The sequence below is a fragment of the Bidens hawaiensis genome, unplaced genomic scaffold, assembly GCF_021521415.1.
Source record: "Bidens hawaiensis isolate Kalapana, Puna unplaced genomic scaffold, B.hawaiensis_p1.1 tig00027296_1, whole genome shotgun sequence".
Taxonomy (NCBI): domain Eukaryota; kingdom Viridiplantae; phylum Streptophyta; class Magnoliopsida; order Asterales; family Asteraceae; genus Bidens; species Bidens hawaiensis.
Window position 1 is genome coordinate 71,478 of NW_027494404.1, and position 20,766 is coordinate 92,243.

The window sequence follows — 20,766 nt, forward strand, 5'->3', positions numbered from 1 at the left end:
CCATTCAAATCATGATTCACGTTCATTGTGATCTTTTCTAAATTGTTTAGAAAATCTTAACGATTGAAACATCGACTGTTACAAGAATCCTTGTGATTCGTATTTGCTGTTTATATCAATTATCAGATTGTTGATATTTCGTTTAGTGAAATTGCAATCATCAAATCGAATTCGAATTTTATACCAGATCAAAGTTTGTTACTGGTAATAAAAATTTTTAGTGAAAACCATACAAGTGGACTTGTGTGGATAGGTTAATTGAAATCAATAACCACCAAAAATCAATAACCACCAAATCTTGTTGGTTAATCTTACAATCACGTTGATTTTTTTATTTTTTGTGTTTGCAATTCTTAAGAAATAAAAAAAACAATCAATTTGTTATGATTGTTACAGATTATTATTTTTTTTGTACTAAAATACCCCAAGTATTCATATAATACATTATTTGATATCAAAACCATATCATGTCGTTGGAATCTGACAATAACTTGGTTTGAATATAAATTAATAAAGATTTATTCTTTAATAAGGAACCACTTTGGTAAAATTAAACCCGAAATCAGATCGTTGGAATCTGTTAGCGTAGTGGCTTATTCATATACGAATAAGGATTCGTTATTTATTTTTAGAACCGAGTTTTGCTGTAAACTCTTGAAGACGGTTCTTATAAGTTTAAGAGGTTAAACTTAATTATCCAAAATCTTATTTATACTTTGCGTATAATTTATACTTTGTGTATAATAATTATTATTATCTCTAAAGAAAACCATGTCGGAAGGTCCAAAGGATAATAATGCTATTATAACGCATAAAGAACCGGGATCATCCTATTCGAATTTCCAATGACTTATGTTAAAATCAACTAACTACACAACATGGACAATTCGAATGAAGACCATGCTAGATGCAAATGGCCTCTGGGAGATGATAGAACCCAATGAAGAAACAACAATAGATGTCAAGAAAGACAAATATACTACTGCCTACTTGTTTCAAACTTTACCCGAAGATTTACTCCTACAAGTTGCAGACTGTAAAACTGCAAGAGAGGTGTGGGATTCATTAAAAACTAGACGTATTGGTGCAACACAAGTGCAAGAAGCACAGTTGCAAAGCATTAAGTCTGAGTTTGATAAATTACAAATGAAAGATGATGAGACTATTGATTTTTCACATTGAGACTAACAAATGTTGTTAGTAAAGCAACTAGTTGTGGTGAAAAGATTGATCAAACCACGCTGATAAGAAAAATCTTAACCTCAATGCCCGATAGGTTTTTGCATATAATTGCTTTGATTGAGCAATTTACTGATCTAAAGCAAGTAACCGTGGACGATATTATCGGGCGGCTTAAAACCTATGAGGAAAGGATTAAATCCAAAAGAGGAGTTGTGACCGACACTCAAGATAAACTCTTGTTCACACACCATGACAAGAATGAGAGTCATGGGAAAAATTTTGGAAATCATGGACCGAAGAGGTTCAATACATCGCGAAAGAATTGGCGTGATGGCAAGGGAAAACATGTTGATAAGGAAGAAAAATCATCTCAACATTCCCATTACAATAAACCTAAGAAAACTCAAAGAGATCTGAGTAAGGTTAAGTGCTATAAATGCAAGCAACGTGGGCATTATGCCAACACGTGTCCTCAAAGGGATCAAACACGTGATCAATCTAACTTAGTGGAAGAGGACAAAGAACCCACGTTGTTTATGGCAGTTCTTAGTGAACATACGACCACAAATGAAAGTCTATGGTACTTAGACAATGGTGCAAGTAACCATATGACTGGTAATAGAAATCATTTCAAAGAACTTGACGAAAAGATCTCTGGACGAGTTCGTTTTGGTGATGGTTCATTTGTAGATATTAAAGGCGAGGCTGAATTCTGTTGGAATGTAAAAATAAGGAACAGAGAATTATATCTCATGTTTACTATATTCCAAGTTTGAAAAATAATATTCTGAGCCTCGGACAATTAACAGAAAACGGCTGTAAAGTTCTATTGGAACGTGACTTTTTAATTCTATATGATCATAATCAAACATTGCTTATGAAAGTCACACGCTGAAGGAATAGACTTTACAATAACAATCTGAAAATTGGTGAACCCGTCTGTTTATTGTCCAAATTAGATGACGAGGCGTGGCTGTGGCATGCTCGGTTGGGTCATCTGAACTTTGACGCGTAAAGTCAGTGACTCATAAAAATTTGGTTCAAGGGATTCCTCGCATTGAGCATGCAAGTCCAGTCTGTGATGCATGTCTATTGGGAAAGCACATTAGAGCTCCATTCCCGAACCAAGCCATGTTTAAATCTGTTAAACCATTAGACTTGGTTTATGGAGACCATTGTGGTCCTATATCACCACCCACCTATTCTGGAAAGAAATATATTTTCTTACTTGTAGACGATTGTACTCGCTACATGTGGGTATATTTCTTAACTTCTAAAGATCAAGCTTTTGAAGTTTTTAGAGAATTTAAAAGGATGGTGGAAAACGAGGTTGGAACAAAATTAAAAATGTTAAGAACTGATAGAGGAGGAGAGTTCACATCGAGTGAATTCCATCAGTTCTGTAAAGATAATGGTATCGCCAGGCAACTTTCTGCACCCTATTCACCACAACAGAACGGTGTGGTTGAACATAGAAATAGAACTATGTTGTCTACTACTCATAGCATTATGAAGGCTATGTCAATGCCTCAAAAATTTTGGGGTGAAGCTATAAGGCATACCATATACATTTTAAACCGAATCCCAACTAAAGCACTAACGAACGCTACACCTTTTGAAGCATTAAAAGGTAGAAAAACAAACCTAAAACATTTAAGGGTTTTTGGGTGTATAGCATATGCTAAGGTACCATCAAATCATCTTACCAAATTAGATGATAGAAGTGTCAAGATGGTATATTTGGGAATTGAGGAAGGATCAAAAGCATATAAACTTTATGATCCCAATACTAAACGAATTTGCATCAGTCGGGATGTAAAATTCTTGGAAAAGGATTCATGGAATTGAAAGGATTACATGAATGAAGTTGGTAATGAGGAACCTGAATGGGTAGACTTCATTGTTGAGGATAACTTTAGTAAAGTTCCTCAAGAAAACAATGAAACAATCCCAGTGACTCAAGAGGATGAATATACAAGAGATAATGACCAAGAATATGAAGAACCATTATCTCCTAATTCTCCTAGCAATCCTGTCACACTTCCAACATACGCTTATGAGCCAAATTCAGATAAGGTTGCTAAATATAGACCAATTACTGATAGCTCATTAGATTCTGTTGATCATACACCATTGATAGGTTTTAAACCTTTGGGAGATGTGTATAAAAGGTCCAAAAAGGTTATCAGTGATGTTAACGAACTTTTTCTGGCTGAAGAAGAACCTCATAATTACAAGGAGGCAGCCAAGGACAAGAAATGGATTGAGGCTATGCAAGCTGAAATAGACTCAATAAATAAGAATAATACTTGGAAATTGACCAAATTACCCAATGATCATAAGGCAATAGGCCTAAAATGGGTCTTCAAGACCAAAAGAGATGCGAGAGGGGAAATAATAAAGCATAAGGCCGTTTGGTAGCCAAAGGCTATGTACAACAGCATGGTATAGACTTTGATGAAGTCTTTGCTCATGTAGCCCGCATAGAGACGGTCCGTCTCATCTTAGCTCTTGCAGCTTATAATGGATGGGAAGTACATCACCTTGATGTAAAATCCGCATTCCTACATGGCGAACTGAAGGAAGAAGTCTATGTTTCATAACCAGAAGGATTTGTGAAAACACAAGATGTAGGAAAGGTCTACAAACTTTCCAAAGCATTATACGGACTTAGACAAGCGCCACGTGCATGGAATGTGAAACTTGATCACACTCTAAAATCACTTGATTTTAAGAAATGCACGTTGAAACATGCAGTCTATACGAAGAAAAGCAAAACCTCTGCTTGTTGGAGTCTATGTTGATGATCTAATAATAACTGGATCTTCAAAGAAAGAAATAGATTCGTTCAAATCTCAAATGGAAGAAAAATTTGAGATGAGTGACCCTGGGTTATTGGCTTACTATCTTGGTATAGAAGTTACCCAATCAGGGGGTGAAATATCTATCAAGCAAGCTGGTTACATTACAAAGATTCTAAAGAATGCTGGAATGTTGGATAGTAATGAAACCAAAATCCCTATGAACCCCGGTACACTCTTGACTAAAACCGAAGGTGGAAAATCGGTTGATCCCACTGAATATAGAAGTCTGATCGGATGCTTAAGGTATCTACTTCATACTCGACCAGATTTGTCATATTCAGTTGGTTTACTCAGGAGGTTTATGCAAGAACATAAAGAACACCATTTCAAAGCCATTCATCAAGTTCTACGTTATATCAAAGGCACTAAAGACTTTGGTATAACTTATAAGAGGAATGGAGGATGTAAAATAACTGGTTATAGTGATAGCATTTATGGTGTTAATACTGAAGAAGGAAAAGGCACTACAGGGATAGTGTTCTATTTTGGGAATTCTCCCATAACTTGGTGCACACAAAAGCAAAAAACTGTGGCACTCTCTTCATGTGAATCCGAATTCATGGCTGCAACGGCTGCAGCATGTCAAGCACTATGGCTAAAGAGACTACTAAGTGAACTCACCGGATGGAAAGAAGAAAAGATTACTCTATATGTCGACAACATATCCGCTATCGCGCTGATGAAGAACCCGATGTTTCATGAAAGAAGTAAACACATTGACACCCGTTATCGTTTCATAAGGGAATGTGTCGAAGACAATCACATCACTGTTGAACACATAAGTGGAGAACTTCAAAGAGCGGACATCTTAACAAAAGCATTAGCAAGGATAAAGTTTGCTACAATGAGGAAACTGCTCGGTGTTGAAGACTTACTTGTTCGTGATTAAGGGGTGAATGTTAGGATTAATCCCTCCAAGTTAGATTCTAGGGTTAGTTATGTAAATATGGCATAGTATGTTTTAGTTAGTTTTAATATTTATGTATTGTAGAAGGGTTGAAGTTGTAATTAGTATTAAGATCAATAGACATGTACTTCTATATAAACCTTCAAATCAATAAAGAATTCATACCTTTTGCAAATTGTTATCTTCTTATTTTCTTGATCGATCATATATTTCTTTTATCTTGGGCAACATCCAAGTCGTTAAGAACGACTCAGGTGAGGAGCTAGCCACTCGGCTGGTAACCGGGTGGCGGGTTTGTATTGATTATAGAAAATTAAATGCAGCTACTTCAAAGGACCATTTTTCTTTACCATTTATAGATCAAATTATAGAGAAATTGGCAGGTCAGAAATATTATTGCTTTTTAGATGGTTATTCTAGTTATAACCAAACTGCCATTCATCCTGAGGATCAACAAAAGACCACCTTTACATGTCCATATGGTACTTTCACATTTAGGCGAATGCCATTTGGATTATGTAATGCCCCCGCCACCTTTCAAAGGTGTATGATGAGTATCTTTTCAGATATGGTGGGTGAGTCTTTGGAAATCTTTATGGACGATTTTTCTATTTTTGGTTCATCTTTTAAAACATGCTTAGATCAACTAGAGAATGTGTTAAAAAGATGTGTTGAATCAAATTTGGTTTTGAGTTGGGAGAAAAGTCATTTCATGGTCCAAGAGGGTATCGTGTTGGGTCATGTGATTTCAAGTCGTGGGATTGAGGTAGATCATGCAAAAGTGCAAGTTATATCTACTTTACCTCATCCCACGAATGTTAAGGGCATTAGATCATTCTTAGGTCATGTGGGATTCTATAGGAGGTTTATTAAAGGATTTAGCTCAATCACAAAGCCTTAATGTAATTTACTATTAAAATATGCTCCTTTCATTTTTAATGAAGAATGTATTGAAGCTTTTAACATTTTGAAACCAAAACTGGTTGAAGCCCCAATTTTGCAATCACCCGATTGGTCTTTACCATTCGAAATCATGTGTGATGCGAGTGATTATGCAATTGGAGCTGTTTTGGGTCAAAGGGTCGATAAGAAACCCGTGGATATACACTACGCAAGTAAAAATCTTTATGATGCACAACTTAATTACACAACAACAGAAAAAGAATTACTTGCAGTAGTATATGCTTTGGATAAATTTCGTTCTTATATTTGGGGTAGCAAAGTCATTATATTCTGACCATAGTGCTCTCAGGTACCTCATGGAGAAAAAAGATGCAAAGCCACGGTTGATTAGGTGGATTTTGTTGTTACAAGAGTTTGATGTTGAAATCCGAGAAAATAAAGGGAGTGAAATCGTGATGGCCAACCACTTGTCGAGAATTGTAGTGGAAGAGGATGACACAAACAAACCAATTAATGAATCATTTCCGGATGAACATATTTTATCAATTTATACATTACCATGGTTTGCTAATATTGTAAATTACTTGGCCGCAGGAACATTTCGGAATCATGGAACAAGAAAAGGATATGTCAATTCATTGTCCAAGCCAGACAATATATTTGGGATGAACCGGATTTGTTCAAAGTGGGACCTGATAAGATGATTCGAAGGTGTATCCCAGATAATTAAGTTCAAGATGTGTTGGCTCATGCTCATTCATATGCATGTGGGGGCTACTTTAGTGGGCAGAAAACCGGACATCGGGTTTTATCTTGCGGTTTCTTTTGGCCTAGTATTTTTAAAGATGCACACGAGTTTGCAAAGAATTGTGTGCGGTGTCAAAAATTAGGGAGTATTTCTAGACGAGATGAAATGCCCATGCAACCGGTCCTTGTCGTCGATATTTTCGACGTGCGGGGAATCGATTTCATGGGACCGTTCCCGAATTCATATGGGAAGAGTTATGTCTTAGTGGCCGTTGATTATATGTCCAAACGGATAGAAGCAATAGCCACTAAAACAAACGACAATTCCGTTGTTTGTAATTTTCTTCAAACTAATATTTTTACAAGGTTTGGTGTCCCTCGTGTGATCATAAGTGATGGGGGATCTCACTTTAAATATTTTAATTTTGGAAAATTACTTAAACGTTATGGCGTTAACCATAGGATTGCAACTCCATATCGCCCGCAAACAAGCGGCCAAGTGGAGGTTTCCAATAGGCAAATAAAAGAAATTTTACAAAAAACTGTAAGACCCGACCGTAAGGATTGGTCTTTACGGTTAGACGAAGCTTTATGGGCTTACAGAACCGCTTATAAAACTCCTATTGGAACCACTCCATATCATTTAGTTTACGGGAAAGGTTGTCATCTGCCAATGGAACTCGCTCATCGTGCATATTGGGCCGTTAAGAAAGTTAATCTTGAATATGACAATGCAGGAAAAGAAAGAAAATTAAATCTAAACGAGCTGGAAGAAATAAGAAATGAAGCATATGAAACTTCCGCAGCTTACAAAGCAAGGATGAAAGAAGTTCACGACGCGAAAATTCGGAAGAAAACCTTTGAAGTTGAACAAAAGGTATGGCATTACAATTCCCGGGCCAAATTCTTTCCTGGGAAGTTGAAAAGCAAGTGGATGGGACCCTATGTTATCTTACGAGTCGGGAACTATGGCGAGATGGAAATCGAAAGTCTAAAAGATAAGACAACACAAGTGGTAAATGGGTATCGATTAAAACCGTTTCTTGAAGCTGGAGACATTAACATAAAGCAAATGGATGTGGTGAGTTTTTTGGTAGACTCGCCAACATATGAACCCGTCTGAGGGTCAGGTAACATCGGGTGGGGAACAAACCACCCGTATTGTATTCATGTATTTTATTGTATGTGTCAATTTATTTTCACGTGTATTTTTATAACTAAGTTGGGGAGCGGTAGTTAGACGATGCCCATTCTTTAAAACATTGAGGACAACGTTAAGTTTTAAGTTGAGGAAGGGGGTCGTCCGACTTAACGAACCTCGACTTAACGCGAAAAAAAAAGTTTCTTTAGTTATGGTCATGTAGTTATTAAAGAAAAAGAAAAAGGTTTACAAAATAATAATGCATAAAATAAATAAATAAAATATTTTCTTCACGTTTATAAAGTAAGAAATGATACTAATATTAATAATTATAATAATAATAAAATGTTTGAATGTTGGCTAAAGTCAACATCAAGTTGACAGTACAGGCATATCATATTTTAACTTAGGTTACGATAGCTTTTATCTGTTTCAATAGACCATAGGTCCCTGTGAAAAATTCAACCAACCGTAGGATACAGTTTAAATACCGTAAGGTACGTTTTTTTTCTGGTGTGCAGCTACAAGTCCATCGGACCCTACGCCAACTTCCTTCTGTTTTAAAACACCATACGGTGGCTGTGAGTTGGTAATGGGTCGACCCGATTTACTCATTCAAACTCGTTTTAAATCAAATAAACCCGACCCGAGTCCTTACTACATCAAATCTCAGCCTCAAGATCAACTCTAATCACAAAACTTAAACCACAAACATAACCAAAACTACCGTTCGTCATCTTCATCACCTAAAGCCTCAACCTCCAAATCTCTAACTCTCTCAATTCCTCACCAAAACGAACGAATTTTAGGTTAAACCTGACTATTTTTTCGAGAGGAATACAGCTATTGTACCTGTATCTCAAGATTCTCCACGAATTTTTGAGTATTTAGTACTTTTTGGTCCGATATTTTCAAGTTTTTGGTTCAAGTTTGCATTTTTTTTCATACATTCATCACCAACGAACAAAAAGGTATGTTCTTACTACTTATTTATATTGGAAGAGTATGGTGGTATGTTCATACTAACTTGAAACTTAATTGGTTTAATTTGGGATGGGTTGTCATTCAAAGTTTCATAGTTTATTAAATCTTGTTAAAATCATATTAGTGCTGCTACAATGTGATTTTATTAAAGTAATTGCTCTTGTGATGTTTAACTATGGAATGAACATGATTTTTTGTTGATGAATTTTGAAAAAGAAAGTGGGATTATGGGTTTGTGATTGGTAATTTATACTCAAAAATACGTTTTCGATTGTGAAATTGGTATTTGTTTATATAAACAAGTTTAAATTCTTTTTGCAATCAAAATGTGTAACGAGAAATGGATAATCGTTTGGAAATAAACGAGCAAATGGGTTGGGCGTTTGTGATATATTTGATTTTGTGGTATGGTTATCTACTAACTGTGGAATTATGTGGTTCTAGAGGGATGACAAAGAAAAAAGTGTCCACTAATGCAAAAAAGGGACGGGCAACTGCTGAATCATCTAAAAGGAATTCCAAAAGAAATCGATCTCAATCAAATGATGACAATAGTGAATCTTGGGATGATCATGAATATGTCCAAGAAGTAGAAGAAGAAGAATAAGAGGAGATGTAATTGGAATTCGAGGAAATAGTTTGGAAAACGGGTGAACCATTGTCATCTATGCCCGATCGCATGCAAAAGGATTTATACTACGAAAAGATGTGTGATCTTCAACAAGTAACCAATTTGTTTGTGTATGAATGAAAGGTGAAGGTGGAGGATTTTCGTCAGATTGGGTTGCCACAGTGTTTTGAACGAATAGGGTGGGAAGCGGTCCTAACGTTTAGTGGTGATAACAATTGGAATATATATCCAATGGCTGTAGTGGAGTGGATGTCCACTTTGAGGAAGGTAAGGGGAACAACCCACCGAAAACTATTAAACTGATTGGGAAAGTTGGTAGGGTTGATGTCACTTTGTCTTTTGCCACGTTGGACAAGATTGCAAAATTTGATTCGGGGGTGAAAGTGGGGAAAAAGCGATATGAGTATTTAACCGAAGCCCAGATTTTTGAAAAAAGAGATCAAGAATGGTACGATATGACAAACGAGCTATTTGAGTTTCTTGAAGGTGTAACCGCATATACGACTGATGCACTTGTAAAGAAGAATCTAAAGCCGTTACCCAGACTCATTTCCACTATTTTGGCAAACATTATTCCTCGTTTGGGGGATAGGAGGTCGATGCGTCGTTATGATGTTAAAACTTTACATGCATTGACAACGGGGCAACCTGCTTTAGAACTTGTCGGTGTTCATCCGATGTTTCATGTTTCGAATATTAAAAAGTTCTTAGCCGGGGGTAATCTCCATATACCTCTCGACGAAGTACAAATAGATGAGTCGATGATTATAGTTGAACGACCCTTTGAGATCATGGATCACAACGAAAAGAAAACCAAGCGTAGTCGTATTCGGTTAGTCAAAGTTCGATGGGAATCACGGCGTGGGCAGAGTTCACTTGGGAACGAGAAGACACAATGAAAGAGAAGTATCCACACTTGTTTGCATCATCTTTAACTAAATTTTGGGACGAAATTTCTTAAAGTAGGGAATACTGTGACATTCGTCAAATTCGGTTCTCGATTGTATTTGTTTTTGTATTCGTTTGGCATGTAACCTGACCCGTTTTGTAAACCTAAACTTATGAAATAATTAAAATGATGGGTTTTATGTTACAATATTGTTTTACACTTGTTGGGTATTAAAAACATCCTTTTCTGTCATTAAAACGTGTTAAAAACACTTAAAACGAACTTCGGGGGCCAAATTGTCATTTTTGAAACCTGCAAAATACCACCAGCCACCACCCCATCGCGCTACGCAATGGGGGACCTCCTTTGTGGTCGCGTGGCGCGATCTGGTGTAGACCAGATTGTTCCCATTGTTCCCTTGTTGGTTCTTTGGTCCATTAAATCCGAGTTTTACCCTCTAAATCACTTGTTTAACCTCTCTAAGCTCATCCTATAAATACAAACAAGGCCCTCTCTAGCATAAATCCCTGCTCATAACTCTCTCCCTCACTCAAATTCAAAGACTTTACAAGGTTATTTTCATGTTTATGCCGGGTTTGACTTTCAAAGTCAAACTGTTGGATTTTTTCATTTTTGTTTGCTTAACTTAGTCTAAATCAATAATTGAATCATATGGCATAATATATATATATATATATATATATATATATATATATATATATATATATATATATATAATATACACCCCTTGTGTCATACCCCGACCAAAGGCGGCGGAACATGCCAAGGTGTAACGATTGCCCATAAGCACATGACACTAATTAAAGCGACAATATTTAACAAACTCATTTCATTTCACAACATCGAAAATGTCACATAACAAATAATCATAAAATAGTCATAACAATATATCACAAAATATAGCAAATTAAATATTGTTCATTTACTAATATCCTACACAATAGAACATGGGTTGGCACTAATGAATTGCTTGTATGGGTAGGATGCCGGTTTGGGTTCAACGGGTGGAGGAAGATGGGTAGCTTGGATTTGGGTTACAAGTTCGGGAATCACAGTGGCCATTTGCTTGACGATAAACGCGGTTATACGTCGGTTGGTGTTCTTGCCCGGTCTTAGTGGAGGCATGCTAAAAGATTATAAAGAAATGGAAAAAGTTTGAATGTAAAAGAAATGAATATGAATGTGTATAAAATAAAATAAGATGAAGTTTAAATTTTCTTGATTGTGAATCCTAGAGTTAGTAAGGAGAGAATGTTATTGTTAGATAAAATATAAAGCTTTGTATATAAACAACAATCCAAAAACAAAACGTAAATGATTTTTGAGAGGTTAAAGCTTGAAAATTTGAGATTTATAGGGTCGGAAAATCGTACATGAACCACCATGATTTGATAATCCAACACTAAAAAGTTTTATAAACACCATATTGGAGTCTAAACATGTGCACGAACCACCGCAACTTTTTAATGTTTTCGACTCAAATAACAATAATAACACAATAAATCGAGATACAACGTCATGTTAAAACACTAGTCCACGAACCACCGTAGTTCTATTGTTTTGACACCTAAAATTAGGATGGCGACCGGAATGCTCGCATTCAACTACTTAAAGTATTGACATGTATAACACTATTTGTGGCCTAGAAAACGAGCACTATAATCCAACTATCCCAGGTAAGTAAATCACCTTCGATTCTTTGAATCTTTTTGTCAAATGGTCATTTTATAATGTCTCGTTTACTATGACGGCTACAAACCCGATATAAACGCAACCTTTAAGGGATTTGAAACAACGGTATCCAAATTAATCTTGTAATCCATAAAACACAATAAAAATCTACTTTTGTGTTTTAAGGTAAGGATACCTTGGAAATACTATGAAAGTGTGTGTATGTGAACATTTAGGATATTGGTTAATTTTAAAAAAGTTTATAAATAACATGCGATATGAACAATCAAAATAGAGTAAACACGTATAAGCACACGTATAGGACCCTAAGCATAACAATACTAGGTCGCTACGTTTAACCACCTATCTTATTGTCATGGCTCTGATACCAATCTGTCACACCCCGACCAAAGGCGGCGGAACATGCCGAGGTGTAACGATTGCTCATAAGCACATGACATTAATTAAAGCGACAATATTTAACAAACTCATTTCATTTCACAACATCAAAAATATCACATAACAAATAATCATAAAATAGTCATAACAAGATATCACAAAATATAGCAAATAAAATATTGTTCATTTACATATATCCTAAAGGTCTTGACACGTTTTCTTCACAAGCTCGACTCAACCAAGATGCAAACCTGTAACATTTCATAAAATAAAGTTTATCAACACAAAGGTTGGTGAACAATTCATAAGTTTGAGCATATAAAGATATAGTAAGAAAGAGCCACAAAACTCGTATACGAAATAATAAATAAATGCAATAATTTGGATAAAATCGCTAATAGAATTACATTAGCGACACTTAGCTATAACGGGATGCCAAATAGTCTAGGATTTTATAGTTATCATTAATTGCATTACGTTAACGACACCTGTCTATAAGGGGATGCCAAATAGCCTAAGATTTATAGTTCCACCAACCAAAAGCGATAAACACATAGGCATATAATCATAGAACACTAAATCGAGGAATTATTTAAGTAAAGTATACAATAACGTTTGTGGTTTAAGACTCAAGTATAAAGCATTTAGTTTGAATAAGTATTAAATGTCACCCCCAAAACAAAAGATGGAAAACAGGGTATGAAAGTACTCACATTCAAGTAATAAACTTGAAAGATGATAATTTGGAGATTTGCCTGAACGACGGGTTTAACGAACAATGCCTAAAAGGAAAGAAGTCTCAGATTTAGAAAGGTTGACTTGAAAGTCTTTTAATAAAATAAATGTTGAGAAATGTAAACATTTAAAGTTCAAGGTTTAAAATGTAACTATTTAAGAACTTATAATAATAACCCTTTAAAAATTTAAGTTTGCTCAAAACCGGATTAACTTATCTAACCTTAATATTTACTCAACCTATGTTAAGTAATAAGGTGGGTAAAATTCAAGAATGCAAGTCCTTTGGAATAAAGATACAAAAACGGGTTTTAATGAGTGTTCGAGTTGTTGGTTCGGGTCTTAACAATTGGTCAAACCCAAAGTCAACTTTCCAAAATATTAAATGTTATGAGATAACTCATAAAAATCCAATAATACTTAACCAAGTATATAGATCTATTGTTTTAGAAATAACAATGTACGTTAAGCGAGTGTTCGATTTTGTCGGTCCAAACTTTGTTATGAGATCAAGTTGGATCCAACATTTCCAAGTACATAAGAAAATAATTAAAATCAGTTTGTAAACTATTTTTAAAGAAATATACAAGTCTTGATAGCTAAAAAACACACTTGTGTGTCTTAAGCGAGTGAAAATCGGTTTAGTTCGGTCTGGTTCGGTTTCCATATCACAATAAGTTCATAGATGGTTTCCACATACCCAAATATCCAAGAACTTTTATAATAATGTACAAATGAAATTACTTAAGTTTTACAACCCAAAAAGTTAACAATAAAGTCTTTAAACAAAAGCTCGATTTTTGGTTCGGATCTAGTTTCGGGTTAAGATCGAGGTTAGAATCCATAAATCCATAACCATAGAACTTATAAAAATGATTTTATAAACTGAGATCTAACATTAAACATGTTTAAACAAGTATTTAACAAAAGCTAGTAAGCAAAGTTCGGTTTACGGTTTAGAGCTATTTACGCTTAAACCGAAGCATATACTCTTAAAACCCATAACCATGGAACTTGTAAATAAACTAAAAGAGCGTAAGTTAAGCATGGTTAGTATGTATAAAAAAGTTATATAAGTATATATATATATATATATATATCAAGAACACGAAGTTCTCCATGAAGCCTTGCCATACAAGGTCCGAAACCTCACCGACCGGAATTGGAGAAGCAACTACCAAAGGTAAAAAGGGGTGTATATTATATATATATATATATATATATATGTTGTACCACCATATTCAAGTATTATTAATACTATATAATTTAATTAGAATGAAATATTAAAACTCAGTTTGACTTTTGGAAGTCAAACCTTCAAGAACACATAAATAAACAACCTTGAATCTACGGAGTTTGAAAGAGAATTTGGAGTTGTAGCGGGGGAAAATGAAGGGAAATGGTGGTGTATATATAGGGTAATGTTGGTGGTCAAATATGGGTGTGAGACACAAGAGTTTTCATGCAAAAAGGATCAAAACAAAGCACAAAACAACAAACAAACAGGCTGCTGGTCTGCACCCCTGTCACGATACGCGACCCTTTGAGGCATCCCCCATCGCGCGGCGCGATGGGTTTGGTTACCAGATCTCCAAACTTTCAAACATGGCATAAATGGCCCCTGTAGTTCGTTTTAAGTGATTTTTACGCGTTTTATGGACCGAAAATGATGTTTTCAAGACCCAACAAGTGTAAAACCATATTGTAACATAAAATCCATCATTTTGATTATATCATAAGCTTCTATTTACAAAACAGGTCGGTTTACATTATAAACGAATACAAATACGAATACAAACGAGACTCGAAAATGACGAATGTCACACCTTGTTACCTTTGGTAGTTACTTATCTGGCCCCGGTTGGTTAAGTTTCAGGCCTCGTAAGGCAAGGCTACATAGAGGACTTTCGTGGTCTTTGTTATATATTTTTCGCATCTAACAATCTGACTTTATTATTGCTTACTAACCATGCTAACTTATACTCATCTTGCTTATTTATTAAGTTTCATGGTTATGGTGTTGAAGAGACTATCCTCAGTTTAACCGTAAATAGCTCCAAACCGTAAACCAAACTTTGTTTATGTAACATTCGACCTTTTCAAACCCAAAAACCCGACCCATTTTAAATTTTTGTTTTTTTTGTTCTATTTATATATTTCCATTGTGTATATATATATATATATATCCCAAGTTTCGTTTCATGCATGTTAAGGTTTTGGTATTTATCTTTGTCAAACCGACTCTTTTGTCGTTTCAATTTATTCTTATTCTTGTTTACTGGTAATATATTATCCTCGATGATTTACGATTATTTAAAGTCTTTATTTAATCAAGTTCCAAACTAGCCGGGTATAATGTTAGAATAATCTAAGACATATTAACTTTATATATAGCATTTCAAAAGTTCAAGGTTCAAATGGGAATTATGCATTTATTTTTCAGTTTTAAAGTTGTTTGAAACTTCAGGGACTAAATGTGTAACATTTAGAATTAAAATATTTAAAATATAATAAAATATATATTTACCCAGCCCCAGCCCTCACCCCCGTCGCTTTTCCAGCCACAGATCTCCGGTGACCAGAATCGGCTCCGACAACACCCAAAACGTGTTCAAACTCGTTTTAAAACACAATTGAAGGATTGTAAATGCGTTAGAATATAACAACAAACAATAATCAACAATAATGACTCGTAATAGCATGTAATTACACGCGAATTAGAGTCATTAACGGCCGGAAAATAATCAAGAAATCATTAACGATCATTTAACCTTAAACGACCCAATTGACTCTTTAAATAGAACCTACTCGTTCATCTATACTCGCTCACACCTTCATCTTCATCTAATATACTCTTTGTAACCTATAACCGGTTCGTTTTATTCTGACTCCGGCCAACCATGATTCTCCGTCAAATCGTTACAATACAAGGTAATTGTTATATCAATTATTATAGTTTTTAGCCGATTAAGAAAACCCCTAAATCAGTTTTAGCAAACATGGAGCCAAGTAGCAGATTTGAATTCTAGGGTTTATATGAAGAAGATGAACATGAAGCTTATTAAATATAAATATTAATTTTGATCTTATAAACAACTTGCAGATTTGGTCCAGTGGTTAAACATGTTTATTCCAGCCAAAGGACCCGGGTTCAAACCCGGGTTAGAACGTTTTGTTTTCTTTATTTTTTTTAAACACTTTTCTTTTCCATATTTTAATCAAATAAATTAATTAAAAATCATTATAAATTAAATAATAACATTTTAAATTTAATAAACGTAGTTATAAATTATATTTACCTTTTCCCAACTAAAACCGACTTTTGTTTCCGTTAAGTTTTCGTTAGAAACCCGATTAATACTATATAAATAATTATTATTTCGTTAAACTTTATAACACGCTAACGAAATTAATTTTCAAACTAAAATTCCGTCAAGATCCATAATTCATAAACATTATAAATCTCAAACCCGTCAAGTTCGTTTAAAACAAGTTTAACTTATATATATATATATACATGTATACATATTTTCTTTAAAATTCATTAATGTATTTGTTGTTCAAAATATAATTTACCGTTAACATAAAAACTCCATAAACGTTATAATATTAAAATTTGATATTAATCTCGTAATGTAAACTAATATTAAATTAATAATTTATTATAAATTCGTTAAAATTCGTTAATGTATAAAAACATATTATAATATCCAACTCCATAGTAAAATATATATATTCAACACTTCTTCCCGACAACCAAATCTAATTACATTTTAGTCGTTAGTAATAATTAATTTTGTACTTTTAATTCTAGTTCATGACGTTCAATTGCTTCGATTTCATTTTCGCACTTTCAGTTTTATTGTAAGTTTGTCTTCAACTTCAAGGTGAGTTTATCACACCCCTTTTTACTACTTTTTAACTATTTTGGGGGTAGCATATATATCCTATTAAAGATTCAATTTCGATTATTTATTATTTACAAACTACAATTCACATCATGGACTTGTGTGCTTATTTGCTACTTGCTCAAATATTACGTGCATGGATTTCTTCGATAAGTATGATCATACGGCCCCCTTTGCACTCAGGACCATTGTTTCTAGCGGAAAAGGGACTCCGATCTAAGTACATTGGTGCACAATCCCAACTGGAAAATACCTTCATCTATTCTTTACACTCATGGACCATTGGTTCTAGTGTAAAGAACCCTTATGTGTTTTTCACAAGTTTTCATGGAATTGTATGGTTTTTATATAGTATTTAAACTGTGTGAACTCACCAACTATTAATTTAGTTGACATTATTTTATATATATATGCTACAAGTACTTTCATTAGAGTATGAAACGGGTGAAGTCACTAGAAGATAGGTTATTTTTAATAATAAATAAATCAGACATGGGTTTTATTGTTCTCCTTTGTATTTGTTTTTATTGAACAACTTGTGTACTTGGGTTTCGAATGAATTAATGATATTATTGCCAATTAATAGTGTCACATGTGTTTTGGGCAATCTGTACGTCACACCCAGGAGTTTTCCGCTTTAGCCGGGGTGTTACAGTTTACTAGCTTTGTTAAATAATTGTTTAAACATACTTATTGTTGGATTTTAGTTTATAAAATCATTATTATAACTTCTATGGTTATGGGTTTGTAGATTCTAACCTCGGTCCTAACCCGAAACTAGATCCGAACCGAAAACCGAACTTTCGTTTAAAGACTTTATTGTTAACTTTTTGGTTGTAAAACTTAAGTTTCATCATTTATATGTTATTATACAAGTTCTTTGATATTGGGGCATGTGGAACTCATCTATGAACTTATTATGAGATGGAAACCAAACCAAACCAAACCGAACTAAACCGATTTTCACTCGCTTAAGACACACAAGTGTGTTTTTAGCTATCAAGACTTGTATCTTTATTTAAAAATACTTTACAAAACTGATTTTAAATATTTTATTAAAGTACTTGTAATGTTGAATCCAACTTGATCTTATAACAAAGTTGGATCGACAAAACCGAACACTCGCTTAACGTACGTTGTTAGTTCTAAAACAATAGAACTACATACTTGGTTAAGTATTATTAGATTTTATTGAGTTATCTCATAACATTTATTATTTCAGAAAGTTGACTTTGGGTTTGATCGATTATCAATACCCGAACACTCGTTAAAACCCGTTTTAGTATTTATATTATAAAATGACTTGCATTCTTCAATTTCTACCCACCTTATTACTTAACATAGGTTGAGTAAATATTAAGGTTAGATACTTTAACCCGGTTTCAAGCAAACTTACATTTCTAAAGAGTTATTATTATAATTTCTTAGATAGTTACATTTTAAACCTTAAACTTTAATTGTTTACATTTCTTATCTTGTATTTTAAAGTTTTCCTAAAACAACCTTTCTAATTCAAGGTTTTTCCTTTTTATTTAGGCTTTGCTCGTTAAACCCCATCCTTCCGTTTTCCCGTATTTTACATATTAAATTTATACTTGAAAGGTGGGTACATTCATACCCCGTTTTCCATCTTTCGTTTTGGGGGTGGCATTTCATACTTATTCAAATTAAATGCTTTATATTTGAGTCTTAAACCACAAACGTTATTGTATACTCTACTTAAATAAATGCTCGATTTGGTGTTCTATGCGTACATGCTTATATGTTTATGTGTTTACCGCTTTTGGTTGGTTGAACTATAAATCCTAGTCTATTTGGCAACCCCTTATAGCAAGGTGTCGTTAATGTATTTTTATTAACGGTAACTATATATCCTAGTCTATTTGGCAACCCCTTATAGCAAGGTGTCGTTAATGTATTCTTATTAACGGTAACTATAACTTGTTTCGTTATCCAAATTATTGCTATTATTTATTGTTTCGTATACAATATTGTGAACATTTCTTATTATATACATATTGTTTCAAAACTATGAATTGCTCACCAACCTTTGTGTTGATAAACTTTATTTTATTAAATGTTACAGGTTTGCATTTAGGTTGATATTGGGAGCTTGAAGAAAATGTCACAAATACCTTTAGGATATTAGCAAAAATGAACAATATATTTATTTGCTATGTTTTGTTATAATCATTATATGAACATGTTATGTGACATCTTATGATTTTGTGAAACTAAATGAGTTGTTAAATATTTTCGCTTTAAATAGTGTCATGCGCTTATGGGCAATCCGTCGCATCCCGGCATGTTCCGCCGCCTTTGGTCGGGGTGTGACAAATTGGTATCAGAGCCATGACAATATGATAGGTGATTAGACGTAACGACCTAGTATTGTGATGCTTTAGGGTCCTATACGTGCGCTTATACGTGTTTACTCTATTTTGATTGTTCATTTCGCATGTTTATTTATAACTTGTTTAAAACTCACCAAGATCATAAATGTACACATACACACACTTTCATAGTATTTCCAGTGTATCCTTACCTTAAAACGCAAAAAGTAGATTTTCATTGTATTTTATGGACTACAAGATTAACTTGGATCCCGTTATTTCAAATCCCTTAAAGGTTACATTTATATCGAGTTTGTAGCCATCATAGAGAACGAGACACTATGAAACGACCATTTGACAAAAAGATTCTAAGAATCGAAGGTTATTTACTTACTTGGGATGGTTAAATTGTAGTGATCATAAAACACATTATACCTATCGTATAAGGTACATGTAACATATTATTATTATTATTATTATTATTATTATTATTATTTGATGTGCTTGAAGTAGTCAAATAATTATTAACTAAAATTATACTAATTTAGACACTAAGTAATACTCTAGACCCTTAAACTTAACTTAAACTACTAACCGGCAAGTGAACCGGTCGACTCTAGTACAGCTAAGTAAGTCCGGATATCGAACCCACGAGACTCTATGAATTACGTATACTAGCTACTTAGACTCGACTTACTGACACGACTATTTAATAATAATGTTTGAGGGGGAATTTAATACTAATAATTAAAAACTCTAAATAATAAATTAATAATGATTACTTTACTATTAAACTAATATTAAACTACTTAACCCTAAACCTAATTAATATAATAATAATAAAACATAATCATATCCTTAAACTATATAATTAATTAATAAAATCTTAACCCTAATTACTTTTAAACTAATAAACAATTAAGAAAACTTTGATTAATTCAGATGATGAAGATAACTACCTAAGCTAGAATCCCCAAAGTTACGGTTATTAATTAAATGGAAACCTCACGTTATGGAACTGAGATCATAAAATAGACCCTTGACAGAAAACCCGAACAGGACCCTTGAACTTCAAGAAAACGCCTATGGATTTCTAACAAGTTTAAGACTCACCAGTTTTATATTAAACTTCCTTACGGTTATTTAATCGCTTATGTCTAAGTATCTTTTATGACGAAAACCTACCTTACAGCGCGGAATTCAAAGATAGCCAAGCAGACTTAATTAACTTAATAGACTAAGCTGACAATCAAACCTAGACGGACTCCTTACGAAGAACTAAATCTAGCAATCCCGACAAGCAAAGATCTATTAATAGCCTATCACCTTACAGCTTTTTAGACTATCAGCTCACTTTTATCTGTTTAATTGATTTTATTGTTTCTATAATCTTATTCGAATTCAATCACAAACTAGTCAAAAACACATAGTAAATGACCTAACAAAACCCT